The sequence below is a fragment of the Podarcis vaucheri genome (genome assembly GCF_965113315.1).
Source record: "Podarcis vaucheri genome assembly, chromosome: 10".
NCBI classification, from domain to species: Eukaryota; Metazoa; Chordata; class Lepidosauria; order Squamata; family Lacertidae; genus Podarcis; species Podarcis vaucheri.
The window spans coordinates 58,300,162-58,321,173 of NC_138748.1; the positions used below are offsets into that span (position 1 = coordinate 58,300,162).

A 21,012-nucleotide genomic window follows, 5' to 3' on the forward strand; every position below is an offset into this window, starting at 1 on the left:
GTGGAAATTTTAATCCGAGTCCATCTGCATTAAATTTGATAGTGCTTTCATATCTGCTGATATTTCTGTGATTTATTTATTTTTTTGGTTAATTGCTTCATAGCCCAACCCCCTGCACTGCACGAATCTTTTTTGTCTGGCATGGGATTAAGAGTCTCATGCTCTACCAGCTGAGCATTAAAAAATGTACCTGCAACTCTGCGGTGGGGAACCCTAGGTCCCTAGAGAATGTGATGGATACAAATGTGATGGATAAATAGATTAAAACAGCTGGAAACTCACAGTTGAACCCTCTGAAGCTGAGAATCTTCAAAGCTGTGGTGACAAGAACTCTTGCCATTTCACTCTTACTTCTAAAGTACTTGCTGGCCTTGGTGAAATTACAAAAGAAAGCAGTCAGTAAGGTAACTTCTTGACTGGTTTCTCTCTTTCTTTTCTAAATCATTCTTTTCACACCCTTCTGGCAAAACCCCACTATGAATAATTCTTGCTCTCCCAGAGAAATTTGCTCATCTTGTCTTTCAACCGCTACCTGCACTGATACATGCCTTTCAGAGCACATTTTATAGCTAAGGGTGAAGACATGGGGGGGGAGTAGGAAAAATGGGGAGCTGAAATGTAATCGGAAAACTATTTGTGCTTCAAGGCCCACCACAGTTTTCTTGCTAACGCCAGCTTCCCTGAGGATTCCCAGACGCAGCCACGCCTCGAGGATACAGCTCTGATAATCTTAGGAAAACTGACTTAAGAGAGATGTGGGTATTGTGTTTTTTTTTTTTTAAGCTACAGTTCTATGGCTACCTCAGTACTAAGCTGTGCTGGGGAAAGAAATAGGTGAGCATGAGCTGCAAATTAGATGTTAGATGCTGTTATCTGTACTAAATGATGGTCAGATGGAAGAGAGGTTTGCTCCCTTTGGATTGCTTCATGGGTTCCAAGCTGTGGACTTCGCCCTCTGTTAGAAAGGAGTCGTGAATTTCACTGGCCGAAACGGAAACGCTGGACACTCTCTAGACCAGCATCAAAGTGAAACCTGAACTCACGTCATTTGCCAAAGTGAATGCAGATACTTGACAAATGTATGCCAGCTGTCCAGGTTTCGTGCCAACATACCTGTTTGCTAAGAACCAGTTAACAGCAGGCGACAGTATTCTGGAATCAGTGGTGGGAGACGAGAAACAGTGGCAACGTACCAGGTAATTGAAATGCAAGGTTTTGAGGGCCAGTTCCTGCTGGGTGCAGCCCATGGGATTATCACAATGAAAGGCACCTGGACATAACCTGTTTTTGTATGATTTCTCCGTATGTGCATACTGACAAGCGGACCTTGTCAGCATCAGATTTGACATTCGAAACAGCCCTAAGGGGTGTGGAACTGGCAAGGGGACCTTGAAGCTGGTGAGCAACCACAGTCTGTGTGAGCTTGGACCTCACAACCCTCTTCAGGAACAGAAGGACATGTAGTGTCACCCAGTCCAAGTGGCAGGTGGTATGAAGCCCCTTAGTTGTTCCCAGGACTTCACACGGACAGCAGAACAATGAGGCCTTCTTGCTACACTTCAGTCTTAGCGTATGTTGTCTCCCACTGGCACCCTGAGCTGGGAAGATTTGTTCAGATGTGGTCAACCACAGTCCTGGTTGGGTCTTGCAACTACCCCACTGCTAGCTTGAAACAGAGATTTTGCAGGGTTAGGAAATGTACGTGCAGCATCCTATGTCTTTGAATACCAAGTGCTGAGAATCATAAATGGGGAGAATGGCTGTTGCGTTTAGGTCCTGCTTGCGGGCTTCCCATAGGCCTCTGGCTGGCCACTGCATGAACAGGATGCAGCACTAGATAGGCCATTGACTTGGTCCAGTGTGGCCATTCTTATGCACTCAGAGGGGGAGTGGCTCAAACAACATCTCTTTCTGTCTCTTCCCAGCTCTAACCCCTGCGTTGCTAATAGACATTTCCCTAGGTGAGGAGTGTTTGGCTTACATCAGGGAATGGGAGGGAAGGTTTCAGTACCTTCTCTCAGATAATTGTTTCTGATCTTCAAACCAGCCCCCAAGGGGCTGCTAATTTGCAAATGAAAAAGCATGGGGAGATCCTAATTTTAGATATCCCAGAGCCTTGTTTGGTGTGGCCTTTCAGCTTCTGCTTTTTGGAAGAAGGTACAGGGTTATAAAGACTAGGACTAGCCGCCTGAGAAACAGTTTCTATCCAAATGCGATTTTGGTTTTAAACACAGTGTAAGGTAGTCTCTGTAGGGACGCAGGTGGTGCTGTGGGTTAAACCACAGAGCCTAGGACTTGCCAATCAGAAGGTTGGTGGTTTAAATCCCCACGACGGGGTGAGCTCCTGTTGCTCGGTCCCTGCTCCTGCTAACCTAGCAGTTCGAAAGCACGAAGTGCAAGTAGATAAATAGGTACCGCTTCAGCGGGAAGGTAAATGGCGTTTCCATGTGCTGCTTTGGTTCTGTCATGCTGGCCACATGACCTGGAAGCTGTATGCCGGCTCCCTCGGCCAATAAAGCGAGATGAGCGCCGCAACCCCAGAGTCGGTCATGACTGGACCTAATGGTCAGGGGTCCCTTTACCTTTACCTTAAGGTAGTCTCTATGGGAGTATATTGTATTTAATTATGGGGTATCAGAGTTTTATTGGGGCTAACCAGGCTGGGATAGCTGGAATAGCAGGCTTGTTGGTTTTTGAATGTCTGATGTAGATTTTTTCAATTTCATTGTTCTGTATGGGACAATAACAATAAAGATTATCGTATCGTATTGTGGTGCTGCCAGCCACTGGGCAAGCATAGAAAACTGTACTTTGCAGATTGTAGGGTGCCTAGAAGGAGAAGCCACTGAAGCAAGACTTGTCAAAAGGCATTAATACCCTCTCCTTTGGCTTCTTGAGTGCTGTCTTGCATTCCTGATTTGTTTGATAAAGCACATACCAGAAATGCAAAGAACCTCCTGTGCAGTGATGACCTTAACCCCCACCTCCGCGATCACTTCCTGTGGTAGCAGCATGAGGGCTCTGGATGGCCTGACCTGGTTGAGGGCACCTATTCTTCAGATGGGAGTTTGGTTTTGGTCATCTTCTGGGTATAGTTGTCTAGGGATGGGGGAGGAATTATGTTTGCATTTCAGTGCAGACCTACCTAATTCACGGGAACCGAAACACAGATATTCTTCTACACCCACCAATCTCTGAATTGTCTGAAAAAAGTGTACAACAGCACACATATGAAGGGAAATTTTTGTGTAAAAATGAATACATTAGTGAACGTAATTACAGAAATTTATGAAATTGCATATACAAATGCTAACAATTTTTTATGAGGTCTTTCCCTCCCCCCCCCCAAACTGCAAGCTGATTAGGTATTTGGACAAGCAGACTTCACGCTGGGAAAATGAAAAGCTGAGAGAGGCTGAAATCGATCCATCCATTCATAGTTTTGTATCAGAGGCCAATTGTGCCTTGTCCTTGTTGTAGCCTTTTTGGGTGCAGAGGGATGCAACTGTTTCCTCCTAAGGTACACAAAGAGAGGAAGTAAAATACTGGCTTTGGGTTTTCTGTTTAACACTTGCACAAGGAAAGAAAGAATACTCTTCGTTAGTTGAGAGGAAGATCAGAAGAACAAAGACGTGTTCTTTGACATGTGAATTTGTTATCCAGGAATGTTTTGGCTGAGTTGGGGTGGAGAGATTTTGGGAATATGGAAGCCGTTGTCATGTCACCTCTGCCTGCTGTCCAACCATCACACTCAAAACCTGGCAGTACGAAACAGACTATAACTCCACTTTTTATTTTTAATATACTAGATAAACATTGTTCTGTGGTGACCATGGCATCAGTCCAACAGGCCTTATTAAGTCAAAACTCCCCTTGGAGATTTCACTGGGTATATTGAACTCCAAGACTCTTGACAGACTAACATCTTTTTTCCTTTTTCTTTTTCTGTAATGGTAACAGAAATTTCACACGTTATTCTCACGACAGGATTTATGGCAGAAAACTGCACAAAGAACCTCGGCATTCTGTATCCTGTATCAATTCACGGGTAATAATGTTTAGAAGTCTTAAAGCCCTCTCTGGGAGGGAGAAAAAAGTAAAATACTTTTGGCTGCCTCTCAGTAAAGTATAAGTTGATAAAATGCTCGGAAAATATTGTATGTCCTCGCATGTATTTTATCTTGACAGGCTCTGTGGAGTGGAGAGTCACACAGCAGAGTCTTGCAGCCAAGTTGGAAGAAAAGAATGTTTTTCTTACAAGATTGTATTTGTGGTGGACTCTGGGGTTCTCCTGGAGAATGCCAGGTTCTGGAATCTTCTTTTCTAGCCCAGACTTTCTGGTGACTTACGTTAGCATAGTATTACAGTGGTCAGTGGAATGAACTTCAGCCTAACCACAAAACTAATTCTTGTTGAAATAGCACTTACGGAGAAATTTATGGTCACAATATCACAATTCTTTAAAAGGACGCTCTTGTTCTATCACCCCTTATGGCTGCTCTGAAGGAAGAGACTGGTCTCCCTTACGCCCTGAAGTGATGGGACGTCCCTCATGAGGAGGGACATGTCATTCCTCGCGGCAGACGTCCCCTCACAGGAGAGGACAAAATGTGGTGCCAACGCTGACTGGCTTGGTTTTTGTAGTTTGAGGAAGGGTCATTATTATGATCCAGTATTTACCAATAAGACTGATGTAGCTCATCTCAACCACGTGTAGAAACCTTTCCCTATCCTCTTCTGCCCTAACCCCACTGGCCTCTCACAGTGTCTGTAGAGTGAAGACTACTTTAATGATGATAATGAACATAGGTGCATGATGGGAAGATATGCATCATTATGAAGAGTGAGATGGAGAAGAACTGGGAAAAAGCACCATCTATGGCAGGTTCTTGGGAGAGATCAACATGCACCTCTGCCTTCTGTGTGATCCATGGAATCCTGTTAACAGAGGCTACCATTGTCCTCCTTTCAGAGACAGGGTCACTTTTGCCCTCCATAATGGTGATCAGACATGTTGTAGTTTGCCGATGGTAGTTGTTTGCTTACATGCAGGAAAGCAAAGTTACGTTAGCAGGGTCACATGATTGGAATGGGGCCAGAATTGCCCCTGATGGCTTTGGTTTCTCCCCCTTTTCTCATCAGTGTTCCTATTTGCCAGTCTACGCCATGGCTCAGTGGAACAAACACTGACAACCAAGTTCCACTTCTGTTTGCATAGTCCTCCCCAGGGCCTTGGTAAGATTGTGAGGATATTGGAGATTGGCATATATATTTATATACCACTGTCTCACAAAGCATCCGAGTGGTGTAAAGTAGCATAAAAATCCATGGATGGATGGATAGACAGATGATAGACAGACAGACAGACAGACAGACAGACAGACAGACAGATAAAGGTAAAGGGACCCCTGACTGTTAGGTCCAGTCGTGGCCGACTCTGGGGTTGCGGCGCTCATCTCGCTTTATTGGCCAAGGGAGCCGGCGTACAGCTTCCAGGTCATGTGGCCAGCATGACTAAGCCGCTTCTGGCAAACCAGAGCAGTGCACAGAAATGCTGTTTACCTTCCCACCGGAGCAGTACCTATTTATCTACTTGCACCTTGATGTGCTTTTGAACTGCTAGGTTGGCAGGAGATAGATAGATCCCCGCAAAACATACCGTAAATTTCGCTCCATAACACGCAGATTTTTCCTCCTAGAAAGTAAGGGGAAATGTCTGTGCGTGTTATGGAGCGAATGCCTACAGATGGCGGGGGAATCTGCTGCAGTCGTGAGCAGTCCATGGCTCGCTTTGAAACAGCAAAGCGGGTGTAAGCGGCTCCTGTCAGCTAGCGGAGCCGGGGAGGAGGGAGAGAAGCAGAGCGGGAGTTGGCTGCTTTAAAACAACCCCTGCTCTCTGTCCCTGCCTGCAGTTTTTTGCTGTCCGATTTTGGATTAGCCACTGTAGGGGCTGTGTGTGTGTGTGTGTGCTTGAGCTATCGTTCTCCTCCTCCTGCTTCCCCTTCACTCTCCCTGCGCCCCTGCGACTTTAGAATCGACACTCTGTGTCTCTCTGTGTGTGAGAGAGATCGTTCTCCTTCTCTGCTTCCCCTTCACTCTCCCTGCGACTTTAGAATCCACACTCTGTGTGTCTCTGTGTGTGTGAGAGAGAGATCGTTCTCCTTCTCTGCTTCCCCTTCACTCTCCCTGCGACTTTAGAATCCACACTCTGTGTGTCTCTCTGTGTGTGAGAGAGAGATCGTTCTCCTTCTCTGCTTCCCCTTCACTCTCCCTGCGACTTTAGAATCCACACTCTGTGTGTCTGTGTGTGTGTGAGGGATCGTTCTCCTTCTCTTGCTTCCCATTCACTCCCCCAGCGCCCCTGCGACTTCCAGCGCCCTGCAACTTTAGGGCCAGTTCTCTCTCTCTCTGTGTGTGTGTGTTTTGACCTCACTGTGCTTGTTGGGGGAGAGTGTTGGCCGCACTTTTTCTTGATTTGTCTCAGAGTGGTTACTACCGTGGTTTCCTTGCTGGGGAGGAGGGAGAGACGCAGAGCCTGCTTGTTCTAAAGGAGCAAAGCCGGAGAGGAGCCTCTCCTGCATTATTAGCAGCATCCTTCTCCACACCCCCCCCACGTGTGCTCCTTGTCCCTTGAGTGCTTTTCCTTCCCTCCCCACTTAAAACGTGGTTACAAAGCACGGATCCACATGGATCCTCAGGATTTTTGCACTCGGTCACCCCAAATTCACCATCAGATCACATAGCATGTCCATGGCTACAGCCTGCACAAAAAACACACACGCACCCACTGTTTCATGGGGCCGCAATGGCGCAAAAACGTGGTTACAAAGCATGGACCCACATGGATCCTCAGGATTTTTGCATTGGGCTACCCCAAACTCACCGTCAGATCACATGTCTGTGGCCACAGCATGAACCACAAAAATCATACATCCACTGTTTTGTTTAGAATATTTTTTTCTTGTTTTCCTCCTCTAAAAACTACGTGCGTGTTATGGTCAGGTGCGTGTTATAGAGCGAAAAATACGGTAAAGTAGATCTGGGTATCCTATGTATTCCTCTCAGATTCATACACTTTGTGATCCGTAATAAGGCATGTTCTTTGCGGATGGGAAGAGTACCTTTCTTCTTTGGTGAGTGTTTTTTGGGTGTGTGTGTAAGAATCTGTCCAGTAGGCCCAGAACCGACATAACTAACGCAATTCTGTTTCTGAGCTGTCAGTATCAACATAGATTGGATCAGATGTTGTGTGTTATTCCCCCTCCCCATTTGTCTTCTTATTTTTTTTTTAAATTCTTTTTATTAAGTTCCTTTTATACATACAAAAAGAAAAAAACAACAACTAACAATTAACAAAGTCTCACGACACTTAGTTACTAACCAGAAAAAGAAAAAAGAGAAAAGAAAAAAAGGAAAAAGAAAAGCTAAAAGAAAAGAAAAATAAACAACATAGAACGGCAAAAAAGTTGTGGCGTACAACCTTGACTTCCTTCCCTACTGATTTCGGGTGTCTGCTTTTAATAGTTTCGTTTTTATTAGGGATGGTCGGGAAAGAAATTCGAGAAAAAGATAAAACTTTATTCCAATATTCAACAGCAGCGGCCAGAATGCTAATCACTCAATATTGGAAAAGCACAAACCTCCCAACGGTGAGGGATTGGCAATTAAGTATATGACTTCATTGAATTGGCAAAAATGACACAAAGAATCAGAAATCAAAAAAATACAAAGTTAAAAGAAGATTGGAATAAATTCATGGTTTATTTTGAAAGTAATTTTAGAAACTTACCAACTACAGCAGGTCTGTTATAAAACTCCCGATGTATAAACTAGAAACAAACACCAGCGGTCTTCTTATTTTTTTTAATGTTCAATAAAACCTGACTTTTGAAATCTGCTTTTTAAAAGATGTTGTTTTCGAATAGCGTAACACTGACTCCCTTTCCCTCCGTCCCTCACCCCACCCTGCCTTTGACAGATGGGGAAGGAGGCAGCCAGAAGGAGTGAGACATACTGGGCCCAGTTCCAGCAGTTGAAAAGATACCCTGGAACAGGATGTATGCGCAAATACCCACTCAGCAAACATGTAACATATTGATATATTTAAGAGGCTGAAGATTAGGACTATCCAGCCACCACTGGGAGTGGCCCTGTTTCCCTTTGTTTACAGTTTCAGTCCTATGAGTTGAAAGCTTTAAGGAAAAGTTTTATCTACTTATCAAATATTAGAATTTATGAGCTCTCTCCCTCTCTCTCTTTGGCTGAAGTACTTTTGGAGGAGTTGACATCTTGAAGTTTGCATGTTTGCTTGTTTGTGTTAGCTTAGCAGTTGTCAAAATTATCAAGTGGTCTTATCTGGTACTTTGTCTACTACTTTTCTTGCTTCCTTAATTTTGCTTCCTAGGAGAATTTATAACAACAAAGGGTCAGGAAATATATTTTTTGGTTAGTGGCCTCAAGCCCCATCACTGAATGATGTTTCCTGAGGTTTCCTTGCCTGGGAGCCATGGCACAGGCTTGAAATTACCGTAGTTTGAATCTGTAATGCCGATATGGTCAGGTGATGCTTTTGTGTGAATCCCCACCCATGGTGAAATGCTGTGGTGACTTCACAAGCTCTGCCATTTGGTGATTTGCACACTGCACCAGGAACAGTGCTTATATTATGTTTAAACCAGGGGTGGGGAATCTGTGGCCCTCCAGAATTTGTGGGATTACAACTCCCAACATCCCCAAGCATTCATGATGCTGGCATGGGCTGATGGGCGTGGGAGTCCAACAAGTTCTCCATCATTGATTTAAAGGGGAAGCCCACTCACTTAAATTGTATGATGGTTAGTCAACTGATTTGCCTGTTCCCATGAGTCAAAGAGATATCAGAGACACAACTTTTCAGAAACCAATTGGAATGGCAAGGGGGTACGTAAAACTTGGGGGGTGCTGTAAATGTAATCTTGAACTTGGATGAGAAATGGTGGCCACATCTCATTCTAAGCCCCCTTCGTCGCTAAAGCTTGTAGAACTTTAATTAGAACTTTCTGGATTTTGGAAGCAACATTTCAGCAAGATACTGCAGCATAGGTCTCAAAATCCACATAGGTCTCAAAGCAGGCCTCAAAGAAGCATGTGCTACCAAAAAACCCCAAAAGTTTTGTTATGTTTAGAACATTCTTGGGATGTTGGTCTTTCATCACGGAATACAGTTGTAAGGGACATTTTCAAAATCTTGATGCAACACCAGAATATTTAGTATGTTGCTAGTTACTAATCTACTGCTCTTGCCAGAGAACCACATTCATTTTACTCTAAACAGATAATTTGTGTAGATTTTATGTTTATTACTGAATATCCAGTCTTTCTTTATTACATCTGTTATTGATAAATTACTTTATGAGTGTCCTGTATATAAAAAACAAAACTGGCCAATTGGCCAAACAGTATAACCGAGGCCTCGTTTTCATAGATAGCAGATTAAATTATAAATCTGTGTCTGGAATGTACTACTTCAGACTTAAAGTGGAAATCACATGACTGAATATCATTTGTACAACATAAAATATATAATATTATATATAATAGACTATATCTGTGGCAAATGGATACATACTTTAAGAACAAAAACAAAGCAAAAACATTCCAAAACAGTCAAAACATTCTAAGAACAGTTAAAATTAAAAACATCTTTAAGCAGTTACAGTTAAAAACATTGTTGCATGCAATGATCTTGGGGTTGTCAGGAACAGAAATGGTACCAAATCAAATCAAATCAAATCAAAACTTTATTAGCAAAGCCAACAGGCCACAGCTGTACAAAAGTTAAAAGTGAGAATAGGGATAAAAGGAAGAAAAGAACAGACAAAAGGAGGTCCGTCGGGTGAACAGGTCTGTCACTCAGATGGTGGCCCTCAATTTCACAGCTCTCTCGATGTACCACGCGACCTTCTCTGTTATCTGACTGTTCGTATCAGATAATAGAAAATGCAGTGTAATGTCTGTTGAACGGCCGGGGTTGGAGAGAATGAGTGGAGTAATAATCTCATTCCTTAGGTCTTTGTAAAGAGGGCAAGAAAAAAGGACGTGGGACACTGTTTCCGTGTTACCATCTCCACATGGGCAGAGTCGTTTTTCAAATGGGGTCTTTTGGTAACGACCTTCGAGTACAGCAGAGGGAAGAACATCCCATCTAGCCAATGTAAAGGCACGTCTGTATTTTGGGATGGTTAGTTTAGACAAATATGAGGCTGGAGAGTCAAAATGAGAAGGGGGAAAGTAGGTATACCATGGGCACAGTTTCTTTAAGATAGTCAGGTTGTTTTGTCGTTCGATGTCTTTCAGGCGCTGGCCTATTAGACTCTTTGCTTTGATGAGGCCCATTGATAGTAGGGACTGTGAGTGCAGACCGCATGTAAGGAGTTTTTTATGCACAGTTTTAAACCACTTGCTTTCGTGAGGGTCTTGCATTACTAACGGCAGTAGACCAGGAGGATTCAGATTAAGACGAAGCCAATAATTAAATGTTCTCTGCCAGGTCTGAGTTTCCACAGATGGAAGGCAGGCCTCGAGTCGCAATGCTGCGTTTGGAACACAGGGGGGGACACCGAGTATTTGCCTTAGAAATTTGGACTGGACAGTTTCAAGACTGGAACAATGGGTCCCCGTCCAGATTTGCGCCCCGTACAATAACTGCGCCAGAGGTTTTGCTTGATAAACTTCAAGGGCTGCTGGGATGTATCTGCCCCCCTTCGTATAGAAGAAGCGGGACAGCATCTTGATGCTTTGAGCAGCTTTTTCTTTGGCACATTTTTGGTGGACATCCCAGGACCCGATCGACTGGAAAACGATACCCAGATATTTGAAGGCTTTGACTTGTTCAATTGTCTGGTTATCCATCCTCCAGCTGTACTGTCTGTGTTTCCTTGCAAAAACCATGATTTTGGTTTTCTGATAGTTTATTGCAAGTTGCTCTCTTCTACAGTATGCTGAGAATTCATCTATGAGCCTATTTAAACCTATTCTTGTTCGGGATAGGAGTATCGCATCGTCAGCGTACAAAAGCACTGATATTGCTTTGTCAGCCAGTTTGGGGGCGTGGAAGTCCGGAGATTCTTAAGCCACCTGATGCCTGGGTAAACAGGAATGTTTTCTAATTCCTCCCAAAATTTAATAATGATGAGGACAGGCACTTCTTCCTTGAGAGGGCACACCACAACTGGGGAACCATCACTGAAAAGGCCCTGTCACGGGTCAGTGGCAATTGGGCAGCCCCTGGTGGTTGTGCCACCAACAAGGCCTCATGTGGCTTAGCCTGGAATAGAGGAGACTGAGAGGAGATATGATAGTCATCTTCAAATATCCAAATAGCTGTCCATGGAGGATGGAGCAAGCTTCTTTTTGCCTGCTCTGAAGGGTAGGACCTGAACCAATGGATTCAAGTTACAAGAAAGGAGATTCCGACTAAACACAAGGAAGAGCTTTCTGACAGTAAGAGCTGTTTGACAATGGAACTGACTCCCTCAGGAAGTTGTGGACTCTCCTACCTTGGAGATTTTTAAGCAGAGGTTGGATGGTCATCTGTCATAGATGCTTTATTTGATATTCCTGCATTGCAGGGGGTTGAATTAGGGGACACTTCCAACTCTATGATTGTAGAATTGTAGAATTCTATGACTCTGTATAAGGCAGCTTCCTAGTACAGTGGTACTTCGGGTTAAGTACTTAATTTGTTCCAGAGGTCTGCTCTTAACCTGAAACTGTTCTTAACCTGAAGCACCACTTTAGCTAATGGGGCCTCCTGCTGCTGCCGCGCCGGCGGAGCACAATTTCTGTTCTCATCCTGAAGCAAAGTTCTTAACCCGAGGTACTATTTCTGGTTTAACGGAGTCTGTAACCTGAAGCGTATGTAACCTGAAGCGTATATATAACCCAAGGTACCACTGTATGATAAAAAAACAAGTGGGAAAACTCAGCAAACAATGAAAAAGTGAATACAACCATGGCACTATGTTCCTCGCCCATAGTTGTTATAGAGAGCTGACACAATGGTGTATATTACATTAGATCAGATCTTGTTCATAATGATGTCCATTTTTTGTTGATTATAGCTGTATCTCTGCTTGAGCTGATGTCCTTGGTAGGGTTGCCATATTTTGAAGAGCAAAAAAGAGGACACATTTGTCGACTTCTGCTTTTAACTATGGATCACGATGACGACTCTCATTTTACATACCCATGAAAAAGAGGGTGTGTCCTGAAAAAAGAGGACATATGGCAACCCTATACAGTATAGCCCATGTATTTTATCATCACACTAATGGAGGGAAATAATAGAACCAAGGTATCCAGGCTAGATTCAACTCAAAGTACTCCTGCTAGGTTCTGCTCTAGGGAAAAGTTGTATGCTGCTTTAAGAGATGCCAAGAGTCAAGTTCAAACTGCTATGCAATGTTTTTCAACCCTTTTTAATGCCTTGATGCTGGGTTGATAACACAAAAGGAAAATTCCTGCCAAATACCTGATTTTTCACAGAATGGTATTTCATGGAAGGGAGACCTCTCTGTTGCATTCTGCAAAGTTCACAGACCTCTGCAGTTTATTTTAAGAGATCGGCATTTGTTTGGCCTAGTTTAATGTCAATTATCTAATCAGAAGCAGACACACAACATCTTAGGCTGCAAAAGATACCGAGGAATGTACTAAGAACTTCAAAGGGGAAAGTAAGAGTTCAGTACCCATCTTAACCATGAGACCCCTTACAACCCATCTCCCCCTTCTCTACTTAATTAGGTTTTGGGTTTTTTAAAGATCAGTTTATCAGCAGCTATATTTCTTCTGAGTGAATCACAGCTAACAGAATTGCAGTTAAGTCAGCGTTGCTTATACCAAGAGAATCAACGTTAAGATGTATCACCATCCTCTCTGCTTCTGATGTTTAGCAGTCAGTGCTGATGCATACGTAGTGAATAATGTCTGTGCACTAGAGGGGAGATAGCAGCAGGCATGGACAAAACATCTTTAGGAGAAAACCCTAAAGTAGTGGGGAAAAGGGCACTGCAAAGCAATCCAACGAGGACTGAGCACACTCAGTGGCCATGGGGCAGAGGATCCCAGAATACTGAGTGGGAATGCAATGGAGCATCTGGAGGAAGGTGTGTCTGGCCGATGGAGACAGTGGACACGTGCATTCTGCATGACAATCTGTTGCTGCAGATCCCACTTTTATTCATCAGCACTGGACGAAGCAGCATTGGTTATGTTGGACAGAAACCACCCACCATTTGTTTTTCCCATAGTCTCAGGCTGAGGACAGTGGGGTTTCAGACGCATCATGCACCTGCCATTATGTAAGCCTGCTAGTGCTGTCACTGTAGAGGGCCTTGCCTGCTCAAGGAAGGGGATGGAGGTGCATGTGACATAAGCAGCCTATATATATATATATATATATATATATATATATATATAGCATTTTATGTTCACAACCACCCTAGGAGGTGGGTTAGGCTGAGAGAAAGTGACTTGTCCAAGACCACCCAGTGAGCTTTGTGGTTGATTTTGACCTGAGTCTTCCCAGTCTGACAATCTAACCCAGTGTTTCTCAAACTTAGGTCTCCAGCTGTTTACAGACTACAATTCCCATCATCCCTGACCACTGGTTTTGCTAGGGATGATGGGAGTTGTAGTCCAACAACAACAGCTGGAGACCTAAGTCTAACCTCACTGACCACTGACCTGCTTCAGGTGTATCTGAAGAAGTGTGCATGCACACAAAAGCTTATACCCAGAACAAACTTAGTTGGTCTCTAAGGTGCTACTGGACATTTTTTTTATTTATTTCAACTGCGTCAGACCAACATGGCTGCCCACCTGAATCTAGACTCACTGACCTTATCTATTTAAAAAGCTGGCCCAGTCTGAACATGAAAACTCTGGATCTGGCCAAAGGCTGTCTGTCATCTTGTTCTTGCAGTGCCCTGTGATTCCCAGCAGCAAGTATTTAGAGGTATACTGGCTCTGACCATGGAGATATATCTTGGCTAGCAACGTGCCTTTGAAAAGTGCTCTGCTTTGATGTGCCTTTGGAGTGTATGGGGGAGAGTGCTCTGGATTACACAAAATAAAGTCAGTGAAATCTGCCAAAACGAAACCACACACACCTTGATTTCAGTTTGGATGTCTCAGGTAGAAGGTTGCCCTGTGCTTTCTAAGTTCCACCACACCTGCAGGTCTAGAGTTAGAGAATCCAGATCAGTACCTGTTGAAGTTGCCTTGGGAATTCCAGACATTTCCTGTGCACCTGCCTAGTTCTCTATACATTCATTGTATTATTTTCACTAGAACAGACACATTCACACTGAGTGGAAAGTGCCTGCTGTCCTGGAATTCTCAAGATTCTGGAATTCTGTTTGTTACCCTGCAAGGTAAATTTTACTGAAATAACATGATGTTCTCTTGAGGAGAACACACACACACACACACACACACACACACACACACACACACACAGACTTCCTCCCTTAAGAGGCAAAAGGAACCCTTGTGATCTAGGATTGTATTTCTTTCTTTTGGTGGAATATCTCAGAAATCAGCAGGACAGGACTGTAGTAGTGTTACAAAAGAAGAAAAATAAGACAAAGTCGTCATGGCGCCCTGGAATATGGAAAATTCCGATAATAGTTTGGCTTCCATGTTGACAAAGAGGGTTGCTTTTGGCTTGAAAATGACCCTCTATAAACCAAGGAATTGTCTACATCTCCTCTTTGACATTACGGAGATCAAAATCCTGTCTTTTATTGGACCACATTGTGGGTAACTATTTGATACGATAAGGAAGGTTTCGCGTCATGCAGAGTCCTCTGTTGGACTAATGCCGAGGCAGATAATTTATTAACTCAGTTTGTAGCCCGGTTGTCTCCTTAGACACTGGATTGGACATGGAGAAGATTTGACAGCCATAAAGAAGGAAATGGGTGGGAAACCAAAGCCTATAGCCTGTAGTGCTGAGATTGTGCTGTGCAAGATATAGAATTCACTAGCATTTCAAAGGACCGACCCTGGCATGTTGGGAAGGAGAGAATGATAGATCCAGGGCGAGAATGGATGGGGAAAAAATCATGTTTGCCCTGTCACTAGGAATAGTCTGAAATATTCAGCTCAGTAATTTGGGGAGGTGCTAAAAAAATAAAAAAGACCCTGAAGACTAGCTCGATTTTCAGGAGGCAGGCAAATTTTAAGGAACTTTGGGTAATGGTGATCTTACCTTAAACGGCATTTCCATGTGCTCTGGCACCTGTCATGGTGCCCTGTGTGCCAGAGGCGGTTTAGTCATGCTGGCCACATGACCAGGAAAAGCTGTCTGCGGACAAAGACCAGCTCCTTCGGCCTGAAAGTGGAGATGAGTGTTACACCCCATAGTCGAATTCGACTGGACATAACAGTGCAGGGGTCCTTTACCTTACCTTACCTTACCTTAAAGGTAAAGGGGCCCCTGACCAATAGGTCCAGTTGTGGACGACTCTGGGGTCGCTTTACTGGCTGGGGGAGCCGGCATACAGCTTCAGGGTCATGTGTCCAGCAGGACTAAGCCGCTTCTGGCAAACCAGAGCAGCGCAAGGAAATGCTGTTTACCTTCCCGCCGGAGTGGTACCTATTTATCTACTTGCAGTTTGATGTGGTTTCGAACTGCTAGGTTGGCAGGAGCTGGGACCGAGTAATGGGAGCTCACCCCATCGCAGGGATTTGAACCGCCGACCTTCTGATTGGCAAGCTCTAGGCTCTGTGGTTTAACCCACAGCGCCACCCGCGTCCCACCTTACCTTACCTTACCTTAAAAAATGAGGTTCCTATGTTCTCTTGAAGAGAAGAGCACAACTGGATCGAGCTCATCTAGTCCAGCATTGTGTTTGCATGATAGGCACCCAGATTCAAGTGGGAAAGCTGTAAGCAGGAAGCTTGGGGGTGGGTCAACTGCAGTTCTTTTGGGGGACAGTGGTTCTTAAAAGTAGATTATCTTACCACACAAATTCCACACCAGATACCACCCCCTCCACAAAAAGCTGAACAAAGTGTGCTTTGCTCCTTGCTGATGCTTACAAATGATGATCATGATGATGATAATAATAACATTTGTATCCCACCCATCTGACTGGGTTGCCCCAGCCACTCTGGCAGTTTTTCCATAGGAGTCAGCCATATTTAATATCTGCTATGCAGCAATGATTCATGTAGCAATATGTTTCATTAGCTAGCAGACACAAAAAGGGAGTATTTGAAGGGTGTTTACTATTTAAGGATGTGCTGAAGCTTAACCTGTCCAAAGAGGAAGGTGAAGTAGAGGAGGTTTCGACCCCAAAAGGGAAGTGTTTTCTTGTTTTCTTTCTTTCTTTCTTTCTTTCTTTCTTTCTTTCTTTCTTTCTTTCTTTCTTTCTTTCTTTCTTTCTTTCTCGGAAACTGAATGCATTCTACCCTGATATAATTTGTGTATATGCTGTCCCTTACATTGCCTGCCATTTAAGTGCTTAATAGACGCATATGCCTAATGTGTCTTATTCCTCCTCCACTTTTCAAACTGCACATTATCAGGTTTCCAAATGCAGAGACTTTTTACAGCTCTGTATTTTGTGTCCAACTGCACACAAAAAATAACACCTTGCTTCGGGAAACGGTTCTCTTTGGGGAAAGGCTGTAGCTCAGTGGTAGAGCGTACAAGTTCCGTGAAAAAGGGTCCAGGTTGCCCTCCCAACATCTCTAAGTTGGGCTGTGAGTGTCTCCTGTTTGAAGCCCTAGGCAGCTGCTGCCAGTCAGTGTTGACCATCCTGAACTGGACAGACCAATGATCTGACTGGGTATAAGGCAGCTCCCTGTTTTCCTAGGTTGTTTCTCTTTTTGCCAAAAACAGAATTCAAAAGCCACATTGCACATGAACAACAGTACATGTGTTCCGGTGGAGAGGGGAGATGGGTGTCCCACTGGTAGTTTTTGCAGCAACAAAGAATAGGTTGGATGCAGAGTGTTAAGTTGTGGGTGAACATATCAGATGGCACAGCGATTCTTCAACAGCTCTTGTTTATTCACAGGCCAGAAGAGAACTGAACTGAAGGGTTCAGCCAGCCTGCTTATATAGAGCTCCACTAGAACGCAACAGTAACCATTTTCTGTAACTATCCAATCACTGAACGTCACTTTCAATCCCTTATTTGCATATGTGGACCTGAGTGAAAACTATATACAGTATCCCCCTTCAGGCCCAGGGTGAGAACTTCAGTACATAACACAGAGGAAGTTAGTTATACCTTAGACCCACTGGAATCAATGGGACCATCATAGCTGTGTGACTAACTTACCCCATGGATTTCAGTGGGATTAAAGCAGGGGTCAGCAAACTTTTTCAGCAGGGGGCCGGTCCACTGTCCCTCAGACCTTGAGGGGGGGCCGGACTGTATTTTTTTTTGGGGGGGGGAATGAATGAATTCCTATGCCCCACAAATAACCCACAGATGCATTTTAAATAAAAGGACACATTCTACTCATGTAAAAACACTAGGCAGGCCCCACAAATAACCCAGAGATGCATTTTAAATAAAAGGACACATTCTACTCATGTAAAAACATACCGATTCCCGGACCGTCTGCGGGCCAGATTGAGAAGGCAATTGGGTCGAATCTGGCCCCCAGGCCTTAGTTTGCCTACCCATGGATTAAAGAATGTCCAATTTACTATGGATTCAATTCAACATGTTTCGTATCCCTTCCCCCATCCAACTGAGCACTTGCAATTAGCCTCTAAGGCCCCATCCCTTGGGTTTGGGGTAGGCATTGCCAAGCTGGTGCCCTCCAAATGTTTTAGACAATGGATCCCATTGGGCTGAACTCTTGGAGGGCACCAGGTTGAGGAAGGAAGGCTTAAGGGGAAGAAGGAATGCCATTTCAGAAGGCACAGAAACCAGACAAGCTTTAACCCTTGGAATTTCTCGTTATGGAACATAAAACACAGCACACCAGGCAAATGCACCCAGAAGTTTGGGTTAGGCTCATTTCTGTAACATTTTCATCTATCAGCAGAAGCACACCTCAGTGGAGCGTAACCCTTTTCTGGCCCGAGATTTATACATTTCATTTTACAGCCTTTGCCAAACTTTTAAAATCTCTTATTCTAAAGTGGAACAACCCCTGCCCCCCTTTTTTATGAAGTACAAGCACATATTTTACATTTATTTTCATAACTTCCACTTAAAAACAATCCTTTGGGGGGCTGTAGTTGGGTTAATAAAGCCGAGCAGTTAAAGAGTGTGGAAGGAGCCTTCGAGGCCTGTTCCGCACAAGGAGACAATGTTGGCTGAGGGACAGAAATTAAAGATGCAAGGACATGGTCTGGCAGCCTTTCTCCAAAGCAGGACTCGGATCCAAGGGCTTCGTCCCAAGTGCACAGAAGTTAAAGGAACGACTTCGACAGTGCTTTCCACAAGATCACTTTAATGCAGATTAGCTGTTCTTTAACACCATTGCTGTTGGATTTCTTGGCAAACACAGGGCGAAAGCCAACGCAGTACTAAGTGAAATTTCTCCCAACATGAGTGATTTTGCTTGCACTACAGAATCTTCTCTCCCTACACCCCATTAAAACTGTGATAAGGGTTCCCTTAACCCTCTAGAGGAACGTGGGAGGCGGTGTGTGTTAAACCACAGAGCCTTGGACTTGCCGATCAGAAGGTCGGTGGTTCGAATGCCTGCGACGGGGTGAGCTCCCACTTCTCTGTCCCAGCTCCTGCCAACCTAGCAGTTCGAAAGCACGTCAAAGTGCAAGTAGATAAATAGGTACCGCTCCAGTGGGAAGGTAAACGGCGTTTCCGTGCGCTGCTCTTGTTCGCCAGAAGTGGCTTAGTCATGCTGGCCACATGACCCAGAAGTTGCACGCCAGCTCCCTTGGCCAATAAAGCGAGATGAGCGCCGCAACCCCAGAGTCGGCCACGACTGGACCTAATGTTCAGGGGTCCCTTTACCTTTACCCCTCTAGAACAGATTTGGGGAGGGTGGAGGGAGAATCCCATTTCACAAGCAGAAATCCTTGCACAGGTAGGATGTGTAGGTTGAATACTGCCCAGGAATTTCCCACATTCTTCTGGAACATTTTACAGGCTGGAGGATGTTGACCTACCCTAACCACTGAGGAAACAACCTTTTTTTTTTAGCTCCTTGGGCACATTTGGGTTTTTGAGTAAGGGCCATGGAAATGATGGAAGCAATTGCATGTGCTTTGGTAGGGTAAGCAAGGAAGTTTGCTTCAAGCAAAATTTGAGAGCAAACTGGAGGTTTCCACTTGGACAGAGCATCTGAGGAATTTTGATGGAAGTCATGCACTTTGGCGAAATGTGTACATAAGTGACAACGTTTTTATTAAAAAAATGAACTTGCTACTTTAAAAAATGAAATTAGCACACAGGGTGCCTGTGTGTGTGTGTGGCATTAAAGGGTAGGGGGTAACCCCCAGCAGGAAACTGGTATGGGACTCTCACCCAGATCAAGATTGGGTCACCGCAGCTGTTTTTCTTCAAAATAAGAGCGGCAAGTTGAATCACGTGGCTCCCCCTCCCCCACCTCCACAAAGTGTTTGGGCCAAAGTCAGGCTTGAAAAGAACAAAACATCAAGTTTTCTATTTGTAGCTTGATAAAAACCAAGTTCTAATTAGTACTTGTGCAAACAGGACCTGGACAAAGCATTGTAGCTCTGTCCAAAGAAGTAGCCAGCCAGCCAGCTAGCTGTGTCCTCTCCCAGGATACTCCATTGCATCTTCCCTCTCCATCTAGTTTTCCCCCCTTCCCTCAACAGCCAGCCAGCAAATCAGTGGCCACTGAGCATGTGCAGTCTCCCCTGATTTGCTTTCCCCACCCTTCAATAAAGGTTTTTTTTTTTTTTTGCAGGTTTGCAAACTTCCAGGTTCCCCTATGTATGATGATATAGCTCTCTTATGCATGGAGGGTGCTGTTTCAATATCCAGCGGTCCTTCCCACCCCCACCCCCCCGGACAACAACACACTTTCTGTATCATAAGTAGATTTATAATCTACCCTACTGCCCACTTTTCCCCCTTTTAACTGGATTTTCATTATGAGATGTTAGTGATATAAAACAAAATGTATGGAATGCTGAACACGTCCTTGGGACGGCTGCAGAGCAAATCTGCCTTCTGCGAAAGCCAAAGGCACAGTGGGAACCAATAATGTGGCATCTCCCCTCCGTCTCCCTCCACACAATGATTCATTTCATTTTTCATAATTCCTCTGAAATGTTTCGGCTGGAGATTTGCAAAACAAACATGGCGTGATATCCAGCCCTTTGATATCTTGCCTTCTAGCCAATCTATCACCCTTCCCACCCGCAAGACACGCTCTTTAAAGTCTCCCCCCGATCTTTCCAACTTTCACGTACATCCTACGGGTCTCACTCTGGTTTACTGTAGACCTTTTAGCAATACAACAAGACTTAGTCTTCAATATGCCACATGAAAAAATAAACATAAGAAGCTGCCCACCACTTCAGTCAAATTGCCATGGCCCGTGAAAGTGGGGGGGGGGCTGCTATTATTATGGTTATTTTACTATTTGGCTTCTCTGTCAGTATGCTTTCTACTAGGTTTTTATTATGTTTCCGTCCTTGATGTTTTGTAATGTATTTCTAATGTTGTACACTGCCCTGAGATCTTTTGATAAAGGACAGTACAGTGGTACCTCAGGTTACATACGCTTCAGGTTACATATGCTTCAGGTTACATATGCTTCAGGTTACATACGCTTCAGGTTACAGACTCCGCTAACCCAGAAATAGTGCTTCAGGTTAAGAACTTTGCTTCAGGATGAGAACAGAAATTGTGCTCCGGTGGCGCAGCGGCAAAAGGAGGCCCCATTAGCTAAAGTGGTGCTTCAGATTAAGAACAGTTTCAGGTTAAGAACGGACCTCCGGAACGAATTAAGTACTTAACCTGAGTTGAACATAAAAATTTGTCAAAAATGTATAACATACTG

General features: G+C 44.2%; 1 protein-coding gene across 1 annotated transcript in view; it reads left to right on the top strand.

The window, feature by feature from the left end:
• Positions 1-21,012, top strand: part of CALD1 (caldesmon 1) — a 196,279-nt gene that overhangs the window by 21,050 nt on the left and 154,217 nt on the right. The window lies entirely within an intron of this gene.